At 41.3% G+C, this 15,000-nt stretch overlaps 1 protein-coding gene and 1 long non-coding RNA gene across 11 annotated transcripts in view; one reads left to right on the top strand and one right to left on the bottom strand.

Annotated features, from left to right (window-relative positions):
• Positions 1 to 6,971, top strand: part of LOC123499528 — a 126,710-nt gene extending 119,739 nt beyond the window's left edge. For 3 of the 9 annotated variants that reach the window (XR_006673011.1, XR_006673010.1, XR_006673012.1), the window contains 2 exons: positions 420 to 852; positions 1,421 to 1,625. The gene's annotated coding sequence lies outside the window, so the exon portion shown is untranslated. Of the gene's footprint in view, positions 1 to 419; positions 853 to 1,420; positions 1,626 to 6,960 lie in introns of those variants that run through there. The other 6 variants (XR_006673015.1, XR_006673014.1, XR_006673016.1 and 3 more) reach the window with 5 other exon arrangements.
• LOC123499531 lies at positions 1,049 to 14,236 on the bottom strand. 2 transcript variants are annotated; one of them, XR_006673024.1, is made up of 3 exons: positions 14,168 to 14,236; positions 3,091 to 3,155; positions 1,049 to 2,917 (listed from the first exon to the last, which is right to left on the bottom strand). It is a non-coding gene; the product is annotated as an uncharacterized LOC123499531 (long non-coding RNA). The 2 variants fall into 2 exon arrangements; XR_006673023.1 differs by lacking the exons at positions 1,049 to 2,917; positions 3,091 to 3,155 and adding exons at positions 3,481 to 3,542; positions 4,143 to 4,233 and having other exon boundaries at positions 14,168 to 14,228.
• Between the last annotated feature and the right edge of the window lie 764 nt (positions 14,237 to 15,000).

The raw sequence follows: 15,000 nt of genomic DNA, 5'->3' as shown, positions 1-15,000 counted from the left end.
ATACCATCTTAACTATTTCAAACACTACACTGTTAGATTGTGCCATTCTGGCCTGTTACCGTACACCGATTCCTGAAGGTGGCGCCAAGTGTTCACTGTTAGCTTGGACTTTCGGTGATGTGGAGAGGTCTGAATGGAACAATCACTGTCACTGAGATGAATCTAAACAGACACTCTGTCTGTGAGGGTGTGGCCACGGCAAAAATAATTGAATTAATTGTGAAATTCGATAGGGATTCCACTTTATCCAGGCTACGCTGGGTAATAATTCTGCTAGTAATTTTAATGAATATTGCATTTATTAATTACTAAAATGTTTGATTTAAGTCGTATACACCAGTAAAAATTCTCTTATAGATCAGTCGCATACTAAAGAAGCAACTATTATTATGTTTATAACATCTTATTTCCTCTTTCAGGTGGTGGTGGCGGAGTCACAGCTGGTGGTCGGCGTCGTTTGGTCTGTGTGCAGCGAGGACAAAACAACGTGTACACGGAAGGAATGGGTTACTGATAAAGTCTTCATGGAGTTTATTTATTATTTTATTGATTTGTATATAGGTTTCACCATATTTTTACTTTCACATTTCCTTATCACAAGTGAACATAATGAATTAAAGTAGCAGTAAACAGTAAGATAAAGATACACGAATGTTGACGCTAATTCTTATTGCAGGTGACGTATGGAAAAACTGGAGGATGGATGGATCGCCACGTGCTCCTCCCAACAGTGCGTCAACAATCAGAACCTACCTCCGCAAGGCTACCGGGACGCTGTTTGTTGCTCCTCCTGGACGTGGATCGGAAGTGAGAAGACTCAGGCAGCAAGCCCTGTTGAAGCTTCGTCTTCTGGTGTGTATTGCCTCGCTAATTAACTTCTAACCATTTACAATAGAAACTTTACCAGTGCGTTATTATTCATGGGCAGGTGGGAAAGTTTACCTACGCGTCCGGTGGAAGCAAGCAGTAACTGTAGCAGCCAGTGATGGGTCATCATGGTTGCACCACACACGCTCCGTGGGGCAGCGATTTTAAACCAGCGATTTTAAACCAAATTCTAATCACAGGGGCGTCGCATCCCCCGCTTATATCTTCTGTAGGTGATTGATGAATTTCATTTGGTTGTGATCATGGGGTTTTCATTTGGTTGTGATCATGGCGTACCGTTAAGTCTCCAAATGATAAACGCTGGTAACTAAATGTGCAAGTTCATTTTCTGGGATTGCGTACACATTGGAAGAAGACAAATAAATCTGTCTGTACTCACCTCCGATCCGTGTAAATTCATTTGAGCGAGTCAGCTGGGACCTTGCTGACGTGACACATGCGTAGAGTAGAAATATTAAGCAATCAATTATCATCGTAGAAATATTAAGCAATCAATTATCATCATACTAAGGTTTATTTCCTCCTCCTCCAGCAGTGGTCGTGAAATTCTTGCCATGTCGCAGCTGTTCCCTGTGATTCTCCACGCTCGGTGCCAGGCGGCCTCAGCCCAACTAGCCGCCATACAGACTGGGAGGAAACCCATGTAATGAAGGCAGCTCCTTACCTCCCCACACCCGGCGAGCGAATGGCTCAGTCTTACACCGATGAAAGATTTAAAAAAAAACTTTTAAACATTATAAAGGTAAGAAGAGAGAGAGACACTTGCTGCAATTTACAAAGTAGATAAGCTTTGAGGATTCTTTCATTCAAAACTGAAAGAATCCTCATCTTTCAGATTTTATTAATGAAGGGCGATTGTGAGCCGTACGTTGTAGGTAGGCAAGTGAGCGTCTGGAACACGTCAGATCAGGTCAGGAGATATCGGCAAGGTCACACACACTGCCGCTCATACGCCACGTTTAGGATAGGGGAGATTACACACTAAATAGGCCTCGATTTTTTTTTTTTTTACCTCACCGGTGATGAACTAAAGTTAGAATAATTTCAGAAATGCACCAATTTATATAATATATTAAAAAAACATGGCATATCGGCATATCACTGGGGGAGTGCGACCTTGCCGCTACCTCCACTTACCCTCCTGACGTTCTTCACATGCCTGACTACTTACTTACTTTATTACAACACTGTTTTCATTCAACGTACGTACGGCTCACAATCAAGTTCCTCCTTCAGTAACTAAAGAGAAGATTAAGAAGTTTCTGAATCTGAAAAATTTTATTTTTCGTCGGTTGGAGATCGATGATTGATGATTCCTTCCTGGTTGTGGTGTAAGGTTCCTGGTTGTGGTGTAAGGAGCTGCCTTGAGTACATTATTAACTATATATGCGGTTTGCTCCCAGTGCCAGATGGTCACGGCTAACTTGTTGCTCCATTATTCCGCTGACCGAAGTAGCTACTACCACGCACACCCTACGCAGTGGATGGCTCGGCCTTCAGCGTTGTCATTTCGGTGACGGCGAACGTGAAGGAAGCTGGTGGCCGTTCCTTCCGGCACATTGAGACAGCTCCTCTGTCACGGTAACCAGTATCCCCTCCTTCTCATGTCTACGAAAATCTCTTGAGTTGCCTCCTCGTCTGTTTCTCCCAGAGCACACAGCAGCAGCATCTTCAATTCTCCGCCTGGCAATGGCAAATATGTAACTCACGGATTCATTCCCTCATACGTCATCTGAATGACCGATGGGTGCGGCTCAAAAGTTGGCGGCATCAGACAAACTGGTCATGTTAAAAAAAATCTGGATTGGAAATAACAAATCGGCAACTGGTCCTCCTGAAATCTGCCTGATGCCGCCACTTGTGACCCGCGGCATCGGCCAATCAGATGACAGGATCGTGGAGGTCAACAACAAACATTTATAACAACAACGTCAGGATTTCAGAATAAAACGTAAAGAATAAAGACTCATCTGTTAATTTCTGCTGATGTTCACTTGTTCCATCTCCTTGACCTGTCTTGTGTCCCCAACTTGCCACCACGAAGCATTGTGTGGAGGGAGTTTAGGAAAATAAAATTGTGTATAAATAAATATGAAAATAAAATTGTATAGTGAGTATATAAATAAATATATGAATCACAGTTATATATATACATTTTATATTCTCAGTTGTATAGAATATCTCCTATATATGACGACTTACATATTCACCACCTCCAGATAAGAAGCGAGGCTGCGATGCAAGAAAAGTTGTATCATCCATGCGTCCTAGAACAGAACAACATCAGACTTTTATTAATTAATGTGAATAGCATCAATATATCTTTTGGGATCTAAATTACATATGCACAGTCAATCAAGTGTTCCTCGTGTTCCTCGTTTTGTCAATGTTCATTTCGTCGTGCAATAATATACTCTTTAATAAAACCTGAAATACTTAATCCACACTGCAGCTTGTGACGTTTCTATTCTTCGTGAAAGGTCTAAACTACGGTACTCCTTCACCTCTGCTATACGTGATTTTCTATAAGTGATTTTCTATAAGTTAATCCACACCGCTCTTTCTAGCACGTGCAGCTTGTTGTCGTTTCTGTTCTTCGTGAAAGTGAAAGGTCCAAACCACGATATTCCTACACCTCTGCTATGCGTGACTTTCTGCAATACATAAACAGCATCACAATCAGAGCGTTCAAAAGACTGTTGATATTGTACTTGTCTCATTAATAAGGGAGTGTTTGTTACTTTTTAGCAATACATCAACAAAACTATCAGAGCAGCACAAGTCAGATGGTACCAATAATGCTGCACGTAATTTAACCCCTGCAGCACCATGACGTATTTTCATATTCATTCTGCTTTCTATTTAAGTGATTTTATACAGCATCAGAAAATTGTGAGGGGATTAAAATAGTGAAGACTCCTGGCCATTAATCTTCTGACCTCCATAGACCCTTCCTAATGTAAATAAAATCGTCTAATCACACCCAACTCGTGGTAAAAATATGACCCAGTACTGAAGGGGTTAAATTGACAGGAAGAAAGTCGTCAACTCGAGAGGAAAGCTTCAGCCATCCATTAAAAGCTAGAATTTTAACCCTTTACGCCCTTCACACCCAAAGTACTCCACAATAGCCCCAGTAGTTTCTTCAATCCTCTTACCAGTAAACTAATCCGGGTGTTTGATGGGAATTATGACTGTAAGGCCATTATATTTTCTGACAATAAATGTTTTGTACAATGTTCCTTTTCCCTCACCTGGCCTTACTTCCTCCTGTCACTGTAAACCTCATCAAGTATTCACGCCAGGAGAGAGGCAGAGCTCCATCACTGCTGCGGTTTGCCTCGTCTTCCGTATTTTGGTTTTAAATTAGAGGGAAAAAAGTACAGCTTAAGTCAGGAGTGAATCTTAATTTGGTTTTAAATTAGGTGGGGGGTTCCAGTACAGCTTGAAATCAGGAGTGAAAAAAAAGTAGAGCTTAAGAATATTTGTAAAAGCAGAAATAACACGTGCAAAAATTCTAAAGGGATAAAAACAAAGATTGAGATGAAAAAAACAAATACATAAATTAATTAAAAAGTAGACTAATATAAATTCTAAAAAAAAAGCATGTTGGAATACTTATAATTAATCAAAAAGTAGACTAATATAAATTCTTAAAAAAAAAGCATGTTGGAATATTTATAAAAGAAATACGCATAAGTACGAAAATACTAGAGGCATAAGAACAAAGATAGATGAAAAAATAAATAAAAAAAAGTAGATGAAGCCAAAACAATATATAATCACATGTTCTTTAAAAAATGTACATATCAAACGAAACACCTGCACAGCTTTAACACGAAGTAAAAAAAAAAATAAATAAATAAATAAAAAGATAACTGCATTTTAATTTTAAAACTGAAAGATCGTAGGAAATAAGGCAAACACGTGATGAAATATGGAAAAAATATAAATAACTTAGACTGAAAGAACATCAAGAACATTACACCTTTCAATGAAGTACCACGACATTAAGAAAAATATAAAAGCCAACTACGTGAAGATTGAAAGAACATGAAAAAATGACCAATACGTGACAAAAAAAAAAAAAAAGAAAATGAGATGGAGAGACTTGTTTGCCTCCGTTCAATGAAGTACCACGACATTGAAAAAAAAAATAAATAAACGTAAAGACTGAAAGAATATAGAGAAAAAAAGACTAAACACGGCAAAACTTAAAAAAATAAACGGAGAGAGAGAGAGAGAGAGAGAGAGAGAGAGAGAGAGAGAGAGAGAGAGAGAGAGACAGACATTACACAAATCCCGTTGAATGAAGTACCACGACAATAAGAAAAATAAATAAAAAGACCATAAAGATTGATAGAACAGATAAAAAAGAGAAAGAAAGACATATTGCAATCCCATTCATTAAAGTATCACATTAAAAAAAAAAATAAAAATAAAAAGAACGCAAAGATTGAAAGAACCGAAAAAAAAAAAAAAGACTAACACAGCAAAACTAAAAAGAAACAGACATAATGCAAACCGCGTTGAGTGAAGTAGCGCCACTCAACCACCTGATGCTTCCACTGCCAATAAAACCCACCACTGCGCACACATCTAACTACCTCCGGACAAGTGCAAGGAGACAGAATGAGGATCGAGAGGGAAGCGAGAGGTGGGGAGAGAGGGAGAGAGAGAGAGAGAGTGCATTGATGAAGTACCGAGATGTGACAAGGAGTGCGAGTGGAGGGCGATAGAGAGAAGGGAGAGGGAGGGAAATCATTTTAGAATAGGAGAGAAAAAGAGAGCGAGGAGGAGAGGGTGATAAGGGCGGGGGTGGAGGTGGAGGTGGAGGTGGGGGTGGATGGGAGGAAAGGAGGGAGGGAGTCGCCGTGAAGAGGGAAGGAAGGAGGGTGCTCGGAGGGGGTGAGGGGCGAAGGGGTAACAGATGGCGGGCCTGTGGTAAAAAGAAACAATTTATACACCGCACAACAATGGCGACGAAGGGGACGCCACACAAACAAAGACCAAACAAAGGGCAAAGCAGAAAGCAAGACCAGCGAAAAGAAAGGAAGGCAGACAGGCAGGCAGGCAGGCAGAGTGTCACACGTGCATATACACACTGACATATTGGCTCATTCTCAAACACTTGTGCGCTTCACCTCGTAATCGTAGTAGTAGTAGCAGTAGTAGTAGTAGTAGTGGTGGAAGTAGTAGTGGTGGTAGTGGTAGTGGTGGTGGTAGTAGTAGTAGTAGTGGTGGTGGTGGAAGTAGTAGTAGTAGTAGTAGTAGTGGTGGAAGTAGTAGTAGTGGTGGAAGTAGTAGTAGTAGTGGTGGAAGTAGTAGTAGTAGTGGTGGAAGTAGTAGTAGTAGTAGTAGTAGTAGTAGTAGTAGTAGTAGTAGTAGTAGTAGTAGCAGCAGCAGCAGCAGCCTCCACTATTTCAAGACGGTTTATCTGAATTTGCACGAGTTTTTAAGGTGTTTTTTACGGTTCTAGAGGCAGAGTGACAAGATTTCGTCATTATTAACCGGAGAAACACTTGAAAACCACGCTACTCATCTCTGTGGCCTTGGAAAACAGTCGCGGTAAGAGCGCACAGAGTTTCCAAATACTGACATATTAGTCCATACTCTTGTTTGTTCCTTATCACTTAAAAAGAAAAAATAAATAAAATAACAAAGGGAATAAAAGTGGGAATTTCTGTCTGGAAAGGGTTTGTCTGTCGTCTGTCTGTCTGTCTGTCTGTCTGTCTGTCTGTCTGTCTGTCTGTCTGTCCTACCCTTCAAATATGACGGGGTATTAGGACAGCGTATTCATTTCACAAGACAACGATAAAAAGAAGAAAAAAAAACAGTTTATATAGAAAAGCACTCAAACGTACGTCCTTGTCCGCCTGCCTGCCTGCCTGCCTGCCTGTGCCTGTCTGTCTGTCTCTATATACTAAACACTATCCTGAAAAAAGATAATATAAAAAAACATGGATTCCTGTCTATTTGTGTGTGAATGTCCGCTTTCCAAACTGAACACAACCCGAGTCAGTCTTTCTTCACTCCAGGTTACCGTTCTTGTTTTATCACGGCTGTTAGCAGGTGATGGAGGGCTTAATAGTGGCGGGCTCTCCGTTTATAGGGTGATAACGTGTGATTCATGCTGGAAGAGGCAGGCGGTGGGGGAGGGTTTACCGTCGTGGTGGTGGTGGTGGTGGTGGTGGTATACTAATGCAAATGATTGTGAGTAGAGAGTTGTGTGGTTGTGTTGTTTAAGTATCAATATTAGTAGTTGTGGTGGTGGTGGTGTGTTGGTGTTGGTGGTGGTAGTGGTAGTGGTAGTAGTGGTAATAGTGGTAATAGTAGTAGTGGTAATAGTGATAGTAGTGGTAATAGTGGTAGTAGTGCTAATAGTGGTAGTAGTGCTAATAGTAGTAGTAGTGCTAATAGTAGTAGTAGTGCTAATAGTAGTAATGGTAGTATTGGTAATAGTATAGTAGTGGTAGTAGTGGTAATAGTAGTGATGATAGTAGTGGTAACAGTAACAGTAGTAGTAGTAGTAGTAGTAGTAGTAGTAGTAGTAGTCATAGTAGAGGTAATAATAGTAGTCACAGTAGTGGTAATAGTTGAAGTAGTGACGGTAATAATAGTAGTAGTAACAGCAACAATAACCCACATTCAGTAATGCGGGCTAAGGAGAGGCTAACTAAGGAGAGGTTGGGTTGAGGTGTGAGAATGAATGAACCAGTAATAACAACAATCACCAGCAGGCGGAACTGATCAACACCTTCACTCTGCACTTTGGCCGGGCGAGCACAGCCGCCTTATCATCATTCCGCTGAGTGGCGACTGGCGAGGGGTAGACCACGAATCGCGAGCACTCACCCACTCCCCTGTCACCACGTCACCCCGTCTCTCTTACTAAGACTCCCTAACATTCCTATCACATCAGTCAGCCAGCAGGAAGCGCCATATTCAGATAGGCTTCCCTCTCTCACCGCAACCATTTTCAAAGAGTACAGAGACGATTAGCCGAGTTCTAAAGAGTAGTTTTCCTTTCGATAATGTAGAAAATTTGTTAGCATGTCACTAGAATCACAGAAACATGCTTAAAAACCCGTGTCACCAACTACAGCTCTTTGAAAATAGTGAAGGTGGTATGAGGCGCGGAAGTGTTTCAGAATATGGGCTTAAAGTCTCAAGAGGAGGGAAAGTTTAGGAGCAAGTAGAGAGAATGTACTTGTGTTGGTGGGTGTGGGTGACTATGAAGTTAAGATAAATGTACAGGACTCGCTAATATTTTTCTACCACGTTAGCCCAGCCAGCAGAAAGTCCCAATAGGAGGAAGAGTTTAGGAGGATGTAACGAAAATGTACTTGTGTTGGTGGGTGTGGGTGACCATGAAGTTAGAATAAATGTACAGGACTCGCTAGCATTTTCCTACCACGTTAGCCCAGCCAGCAGAAAGTCTCAAGAAAAGAGAAAGTTTAAGAGTAAGTGGAGAAGAGAATGTGCTTGTGTTTCTTGATGTGGATGACCATGAAATTAGCTAAAATAAATGTACAGACCTCGCTAACACTTACCTAATGAACTTAACTGATAAACTGAGACACTAAATCTCTTCTCATCCTTTTCTTAGTTAGTCAATCGCTACACGCAGAGCCAGAACACAACACTAACAACACTTCACCAACAAGACTCCTCTCACTCAATACAACCTGCACTAAACTCAACCCCTTTAAAAACAATAGAAAAAATCATCCACAACATCTGAAGGCAACACACATTCTCAATTATAAACTGGTCTTAATATGAACATACCTAGCATTACCAGAGAGAGAGAGAGAGAGAGAGAGAGAGGAAGGGGAACGTAAGTGGTGAAATAAGGGTGAGGAAACTGGAAAATTACTGTTGGCAGGGGAGAAAAAGAGGGAGACAGACAGAGAAAGGGATATTTGAGGGGAGAAGCGAAAGGAAATCCAGTGAGGGCATGTAGATTAATAGAGAGAGAGAGAGAGAGAGAGAGAGAGAGAGAGAGAGAGAGAGAGAGAGAGAGAGAGAGAGAGAGAGAGAGAGAGAGAGAGAGAGAGAGAGAGAGAGAGAGAGAGAGAGAGAGAGAGAGAGAGAGTAAAAGAAAGAGAGTGAGTTGCTAAAAATACGTGAAATATAAAACAATATTATCATGGTAGAACAAATATCAAGGAACAAGAATTAAGGTAAATTGTCTTTAGGCTTGTCCGTGTGTGTGTCTGTGTCTGTCCGTGTGTAGCGGGAGGGTGTGCCCGTGTCCGTGTGCGTGCGTGTGCGTGCGTGCGTGTGCGTGCGTGTGCGTGCGTGCGTGTGCGTGCGTGCGTGCGTGCGTGTGCGTGCGTGCGTGCGTGTACGTGCGTGCGTGTGCGTGTGCGTGCGTGCGTGTGCGTGTGCGTGCGTGCGTGCGTGTGCGTGCGCGTGCGTGTGCGCGTGTGCGTGCGCGTGTGCGTGCGCGTGTGCGTGCGCGTGTGTGTCGGTATGTTAGCGTGCTCTCTCTCATTATATATTCACGGCACCCAGACCATCAACTTCATGTCTGGTTTGAAAATGTGTGAATTTCTGTGACATTGACAGCTCTTCCCTGCTTTGCCTAGGAACCTTAACCACTTCAGTACTGAGACGCATTTTTACCACGATTTCTGTCTATCCTCGACAACCACACATCACTCTTACCAGTCACATCACTACATTTGCTGCCTGATTTTGGATTTTAGCGAACCAGCATCAAGAGGCCCTTTTTTTTATTAGCATTGTTGCCCTTAGCTGGTCTTCACTCCTACATTAAAAAAAGCCACATCCTCACCACACTACAACTACATCACTACATTCACACATTCACCACAACCATAACTTTACCACACTACAACTACAATCATATCACCACATTCACCACAGCCACATCCTCATGACACTACAACCACAATCACATCACCACTTTCACGTATTCACCACAGCCACATCCATCGCACAGTAACATCACATTCATTCCATCACCCCAACCACTTAGCACATCAATCACATCACCACCAATTCATCACCACACTACAGTCACACCATCCCTACCACCACCACCACCACAAACATTACCATCACAACCACATACCACCACAAACACTTATTACTTCTCTAGCCTCCTTCATATCACACTCACCACCACCACCACCACCACCACCACGCCAGCTTCTAAATTGGTGTAACTTCCTGCGAGATGTGAAGCTTAACCTGCTGAATGGTATACTGAGCTAAGCATGAATAATACTTAACCAGGGATTATTAATAATGGCAATACAGCGAGAGAGAGAGAGAGAGAGAGAGAGAGAGAGAGAGAGAGAGAGAGAGAGCGTGGGCAGGAGGGAGAAGGAGGGAGGTAGAGGAAGAGACAGAGAACGAAAACGTGGGAAAAAAATGAAGGGTGAAACAAAGCGAAAAATTATTGGAAAGTAAAATATCGTCAAGAAGAGCAGAGATCCAACTTCAAAAAAAAAAAAAAAAAAAAATTGGATTGAAGGAATAAAGCATCAGGTCACATCGACAAGAACACCAAAGTTACTGCAGTCAATCAAGGAAGGAAAGGGTTTGAAAAATGAAGGAACTAATAGCATGTTTTAGGGCCAGACACACAGACACACACAGACACCCTCTCATACCCTCTCTCCCCCTCATCACTCATCACACTCCTCTCACTCAACACTCACACCCTTTCATCACTCCTTCCACTCACTCACTCACACACACACCCTACACTCCACTCTCACTCTGTATACTGAAACTCAACTCATACTCCCCACACACACACACACACACACACACACACACACACACACACACACACACACACACACACACACACACACACACACAGTAAAGTTGCAAGTTTGATGAATCTAAATAATAATAATCACACTTGACAAGAGAAGCATGGACCCAAAAGTTAGTTAAGGTTAAAAAAAAACTTGGATGTTAAGATCAGAACCTTTCGAGTTTATTTTGTATCCCAATAACAAGATAATAATAATAACAACAACAATACTACTACTACTACTACTACCACCGCTACTCTTACTTCTACTACCACTACTATTAGTATTTCTTCTACTACTATACTTCATCTACTTCTACTTCCAATACTACTACTACTACTACTACTACTACTACTACTACTTCTGTTACTACTACTACTACTACTACGAATGCTACTACTACTGCTACTACTATTAATAATAATGCACTAACTTATCCTAACTAATCAATCCTAGCCAGTAATAATAATAATAATAATAATAATAATAATAATAATAATAATAATAATAATAATAATAATGTGACAATGAGTAATCAGACTGCTTAATTCACGACATTTCCTGACTAATACCCCTAATCCTCACTTGATAATAATAATGACAATGAATAATAACAATAATAATAACAATGTTACTACTACGACTACCACTACCAAAATAACAAAAACAATAATAAGAGTAAAAGCAATAACATTAACAAAATCGCAATACATCCACAACAGTCACAAACCATCAATTAACCAAGCTATTCCCGCCACAAATCACCGGACAACAGCCGCCGCCACCACCGCCGCCGCCGCCGCCCGCCAGTCACCGTCACCGTCTCTCTGCGGTTCTGAATTATGAACCGCGCCTCCACCACCGACGAGACTCGCGATTAAACATACTGCACCAGGAGGGAGGAGGAGGAATGGGGAGGAGGAGGAGGAGGAGGAGGAAGAGGAGGGGAGAAGTATAGGAATAAGAACCACGAGAGGAAAGATTAGGGAGAGGAGGAGGAGGAGGAGAGGGAGGTGGTGGAGAGAAGAGAAGTATAAGGATAAGGACCAGGAGGGGAGAAATTGGGGAGGGGAAGAGGAACACGGGCGGCGGCGGAGGAGGAGGAGTTGCCATGGGAGGAGGAGAAGAGGGAATCCATCTTTCACGAGCCTGGATGCCCAAGCTGCTGAAAATCACATTATTCTGCCAAGGATCCGCGGCGAGGTAGTGACGTGTCCCAGTTGGGGGAGGGAGGGAGGGAGAAAGGCTGGGCTGGGTGGGGCAGGGCGGGACGGGTGACGTGTGGCAAACCTGACCATCAGACCACCTAAGTAATCAGCGCCTTATTCTGAAAGCCCCGCGGCGCATCTCCATCACACTCAAAATGCTTTAACTAATGCGAGTCGGGTTTTTTAAGGTCATTTTTCTGTGGTTCTAGTGTTAAATTAACCCCTTCATTATTGTGACATCTTTACCTTGAGATATGTGTACGATTAGACCATTTTATTGACTTTATGAAGGGTCTATGGAGGTCAGAATATTAATGGCTACAGTCTTCACCATTTCAATCCGCCACATAAGTTTCTGAAGCTGTATAAAATCACCAAATAGTAAGCAGAGTGAATATGGAAACGTGTCATGGTACTGAAGAGGTTAATAATAGAAAGCATATGAATCTCTCTCTAGAACTAAGATAAATCTCAAACTTGTGTACAAAAAATAGTTAACTCGTCTAGAACCTTTTGAAAGAAGTCGAGGTTACAGCAGGGATTTGAGAATACTGGGATAACCGTCATCTTTGTATAAATTGTTTCTTTTACCGTCTTTTTTTTTTCATTACTGGGCGTTTGCAGAGTACTTGTTAACAGTCTTATAATACTTCGGTGATTTTGTAGTTCACGCATCGGGTTTTGTAGATGCTAAATATTCCTAAATCGTTTGCAATCTTGAGTATAATGTATGTTAAATCTTTAACCTTCAGTACCAGGACGCGTTTTCATATTCATTCTGGTTACTATTTGGCGATTTTATACAGCTTCAGATACATATGTTGGGGGTTGAAATACCAAAGACTCAGGCCATGAATTTTGACCTCCATAGACCTTTTCTAATGCAAATAAAATCGTCTAGTCACACCCAAAAAAATCAAGGTAAAATAGCGTCTCCATATTGAAGGGGTTAATGTGATAAAGAAATGCTAATCAAACTCTCTAATGTCTCTCGAATATGATAATTAGTCCTTAAGATGCACGATTTAATAATGCTAGTTTGCAGTCTGGCGTATAGAAATTATAGTTGAGTCATGTTGGTGCTAGTTATTGTTAAAACACTTAAGATTCTAATGCTCGTTAGATAATAAGCTGACGTTGTCTTGGCTAGTTACTCAAACCACTCACATCTTTTAAGGCTAGTTTTTGTTAGAATTACTTGCAGTCTCGATATCTTTTCATGGTCTAACGTCTTCCCTGTTATAATGGAAGTCGGGGTTTTATGACTATTATCAGTGTTTTGTATAGTTTAGCATGTATTCCACGCCATCAGAAGGTAATACACATGGGGGAATTTTTACTAATCCCTACAGCCTAAAAAAAAAAAAAAAAAAAAACCTGCGACCTTAAAAAAAAAAAACCTGCAGCCTTTAGAAAAAATATAAATAAAACAGAACATTCGTACTAAGCCACGTATTGAGAAACGCTCTTTATCTTTCACCATGACTATTTTCTTAAGGCCACAGAGATAAGCTGGGTTCTCAAGACTGTTTCTGCTCTTAACCCCTTCAGTATCATGACGCATTTTCATATTCATTCTGCTTACCATCTAGTGATTTTACACAGCTTCAGAAACTTAAGGGGGAGATTAAAATAGTGAAGACTGTGGTCATTAATCATGTGACCTCCATAGACTCTTTCTAATCTAAGTAAAATCATCTAATCGCACCCAAAACTAAAGGTAAAAAATGATTCCCAGTACCGAAGAGGTTAATAATGTAAAAGTCTAGTCACAAGAACAGTAAAAGATCTTAGAAACTCACATGTCATTTCACGTAGAGCCTTTTGAATGTAGAGGAGGTGCAGAGCAGAAGTGTTTCATAACAAAGCCCTTAATGTGACTCGAAGTGTTTGTAAGAGCAATGAACTTCAATTAACCTCTTCAGTACTGGGACACAATTTTACCACGAGCTTTGTGTGTGATTAAACGATTGCATTTCAAGCAAGCACGTCTCAGTGTCTGGCAACTAAGAAAACATGTACCAAATAGCAGTGAAAGGGTTAACATACAGATTTCCCAGCCACCACCTGCACGTCACACACCCAGACATCAGTCACACCTCGGAAACTGCTAGACGAAGGAAAAAAGGAAAATAAAAGGAAACAGAGAAAAGACAAAAGAAAGAGGAAATAAAAACACGGGAGAAAGGAGAAAAGAGAAAAATACGAGAAAGATAAAGATAAAGAAAAGAAAGGAAATGGAAAAAGAAAAAAAAAACCTGCTACACTCACCAGCAGCACCACCACTTCCTCGCCTGCCTTGTCTTCCTCTGCCGGCTCTCCTGCCCTGCTTCCTCCCTCCTCCCTCCTCCTCCTCCTCCTCCTTCCCTCCACGCACCACCAATGTTCACCAGAACGCTTCATCACAAAGGTCCGTATTCAGAAACACTTTGCTCTCTCACCACGACTAATTTTCCAAGGCCGCAGGGATGACTAGCGGGGTTTTCAAGAGTGTTTCTCCAGTTAATAATGAAGAAATCTTGCCACTCTGCCTCTAGAACCGTAAAAATACCTTAAAAAACTCGTGTCAGTTTAAATAAAGCCTTTTGAAATAGTAGAGGCGAAGCATAGAAAAGTTTGAGAATATGGGCTAAAGACTCACACTGCTTCGAATCCCGCCATCAAAACACTCAAACACTCGCTAAGAACAATCCTACAATAGCTTCAATAACGCATCTATACAGCGTCACCTTCACTACTCTAAACCACCCATAGGCGTCATGTTACGTATAAATTTTCTACATGAATGGACTGTCGTGAAGCTTTTAATCCTCTGACTGCTGTTTGGTTTAGCGTCTCACTGGACGCATTTTTACCTTGAGATATGTGCACGAGTAGACCATTTTATTGACATTACGAAGGATCTATGGATGTCAGAAGATTAATGGCTAGAGTCTTCACTATTTTAATCCCCCACATAAGCTGTATAATATCACCAAATAGTAACCCAGATGAATATGGAAACGCGTCATGGTACTCAAGGGTTTAACTATTGACTGGAACATCTTTATTTGTTCTACAGCTGCTTCTAATCTTTAAAGTTGGTAGAAGTTGATGAATTTCGG

Source organism: Portunus trituberculatus, chromosome 50, assembly GCF_017591435.1.
Source record: "Portunus trituberculatus isolate SZX2019 chromosome 50, ASM1759143v1, whole genome shotgun sequence".
Lineage (NCBI taxonomy): Eukaryota > Metazoa > Arthropoda > Malacostraca > Decapoda > Portunidae > Portunus > Portunus trituberculatus.
Note: the sequence above shows the minus strand (reverse complement) of the source record. Positions and strands in the feature narration are given on the sequence as shown.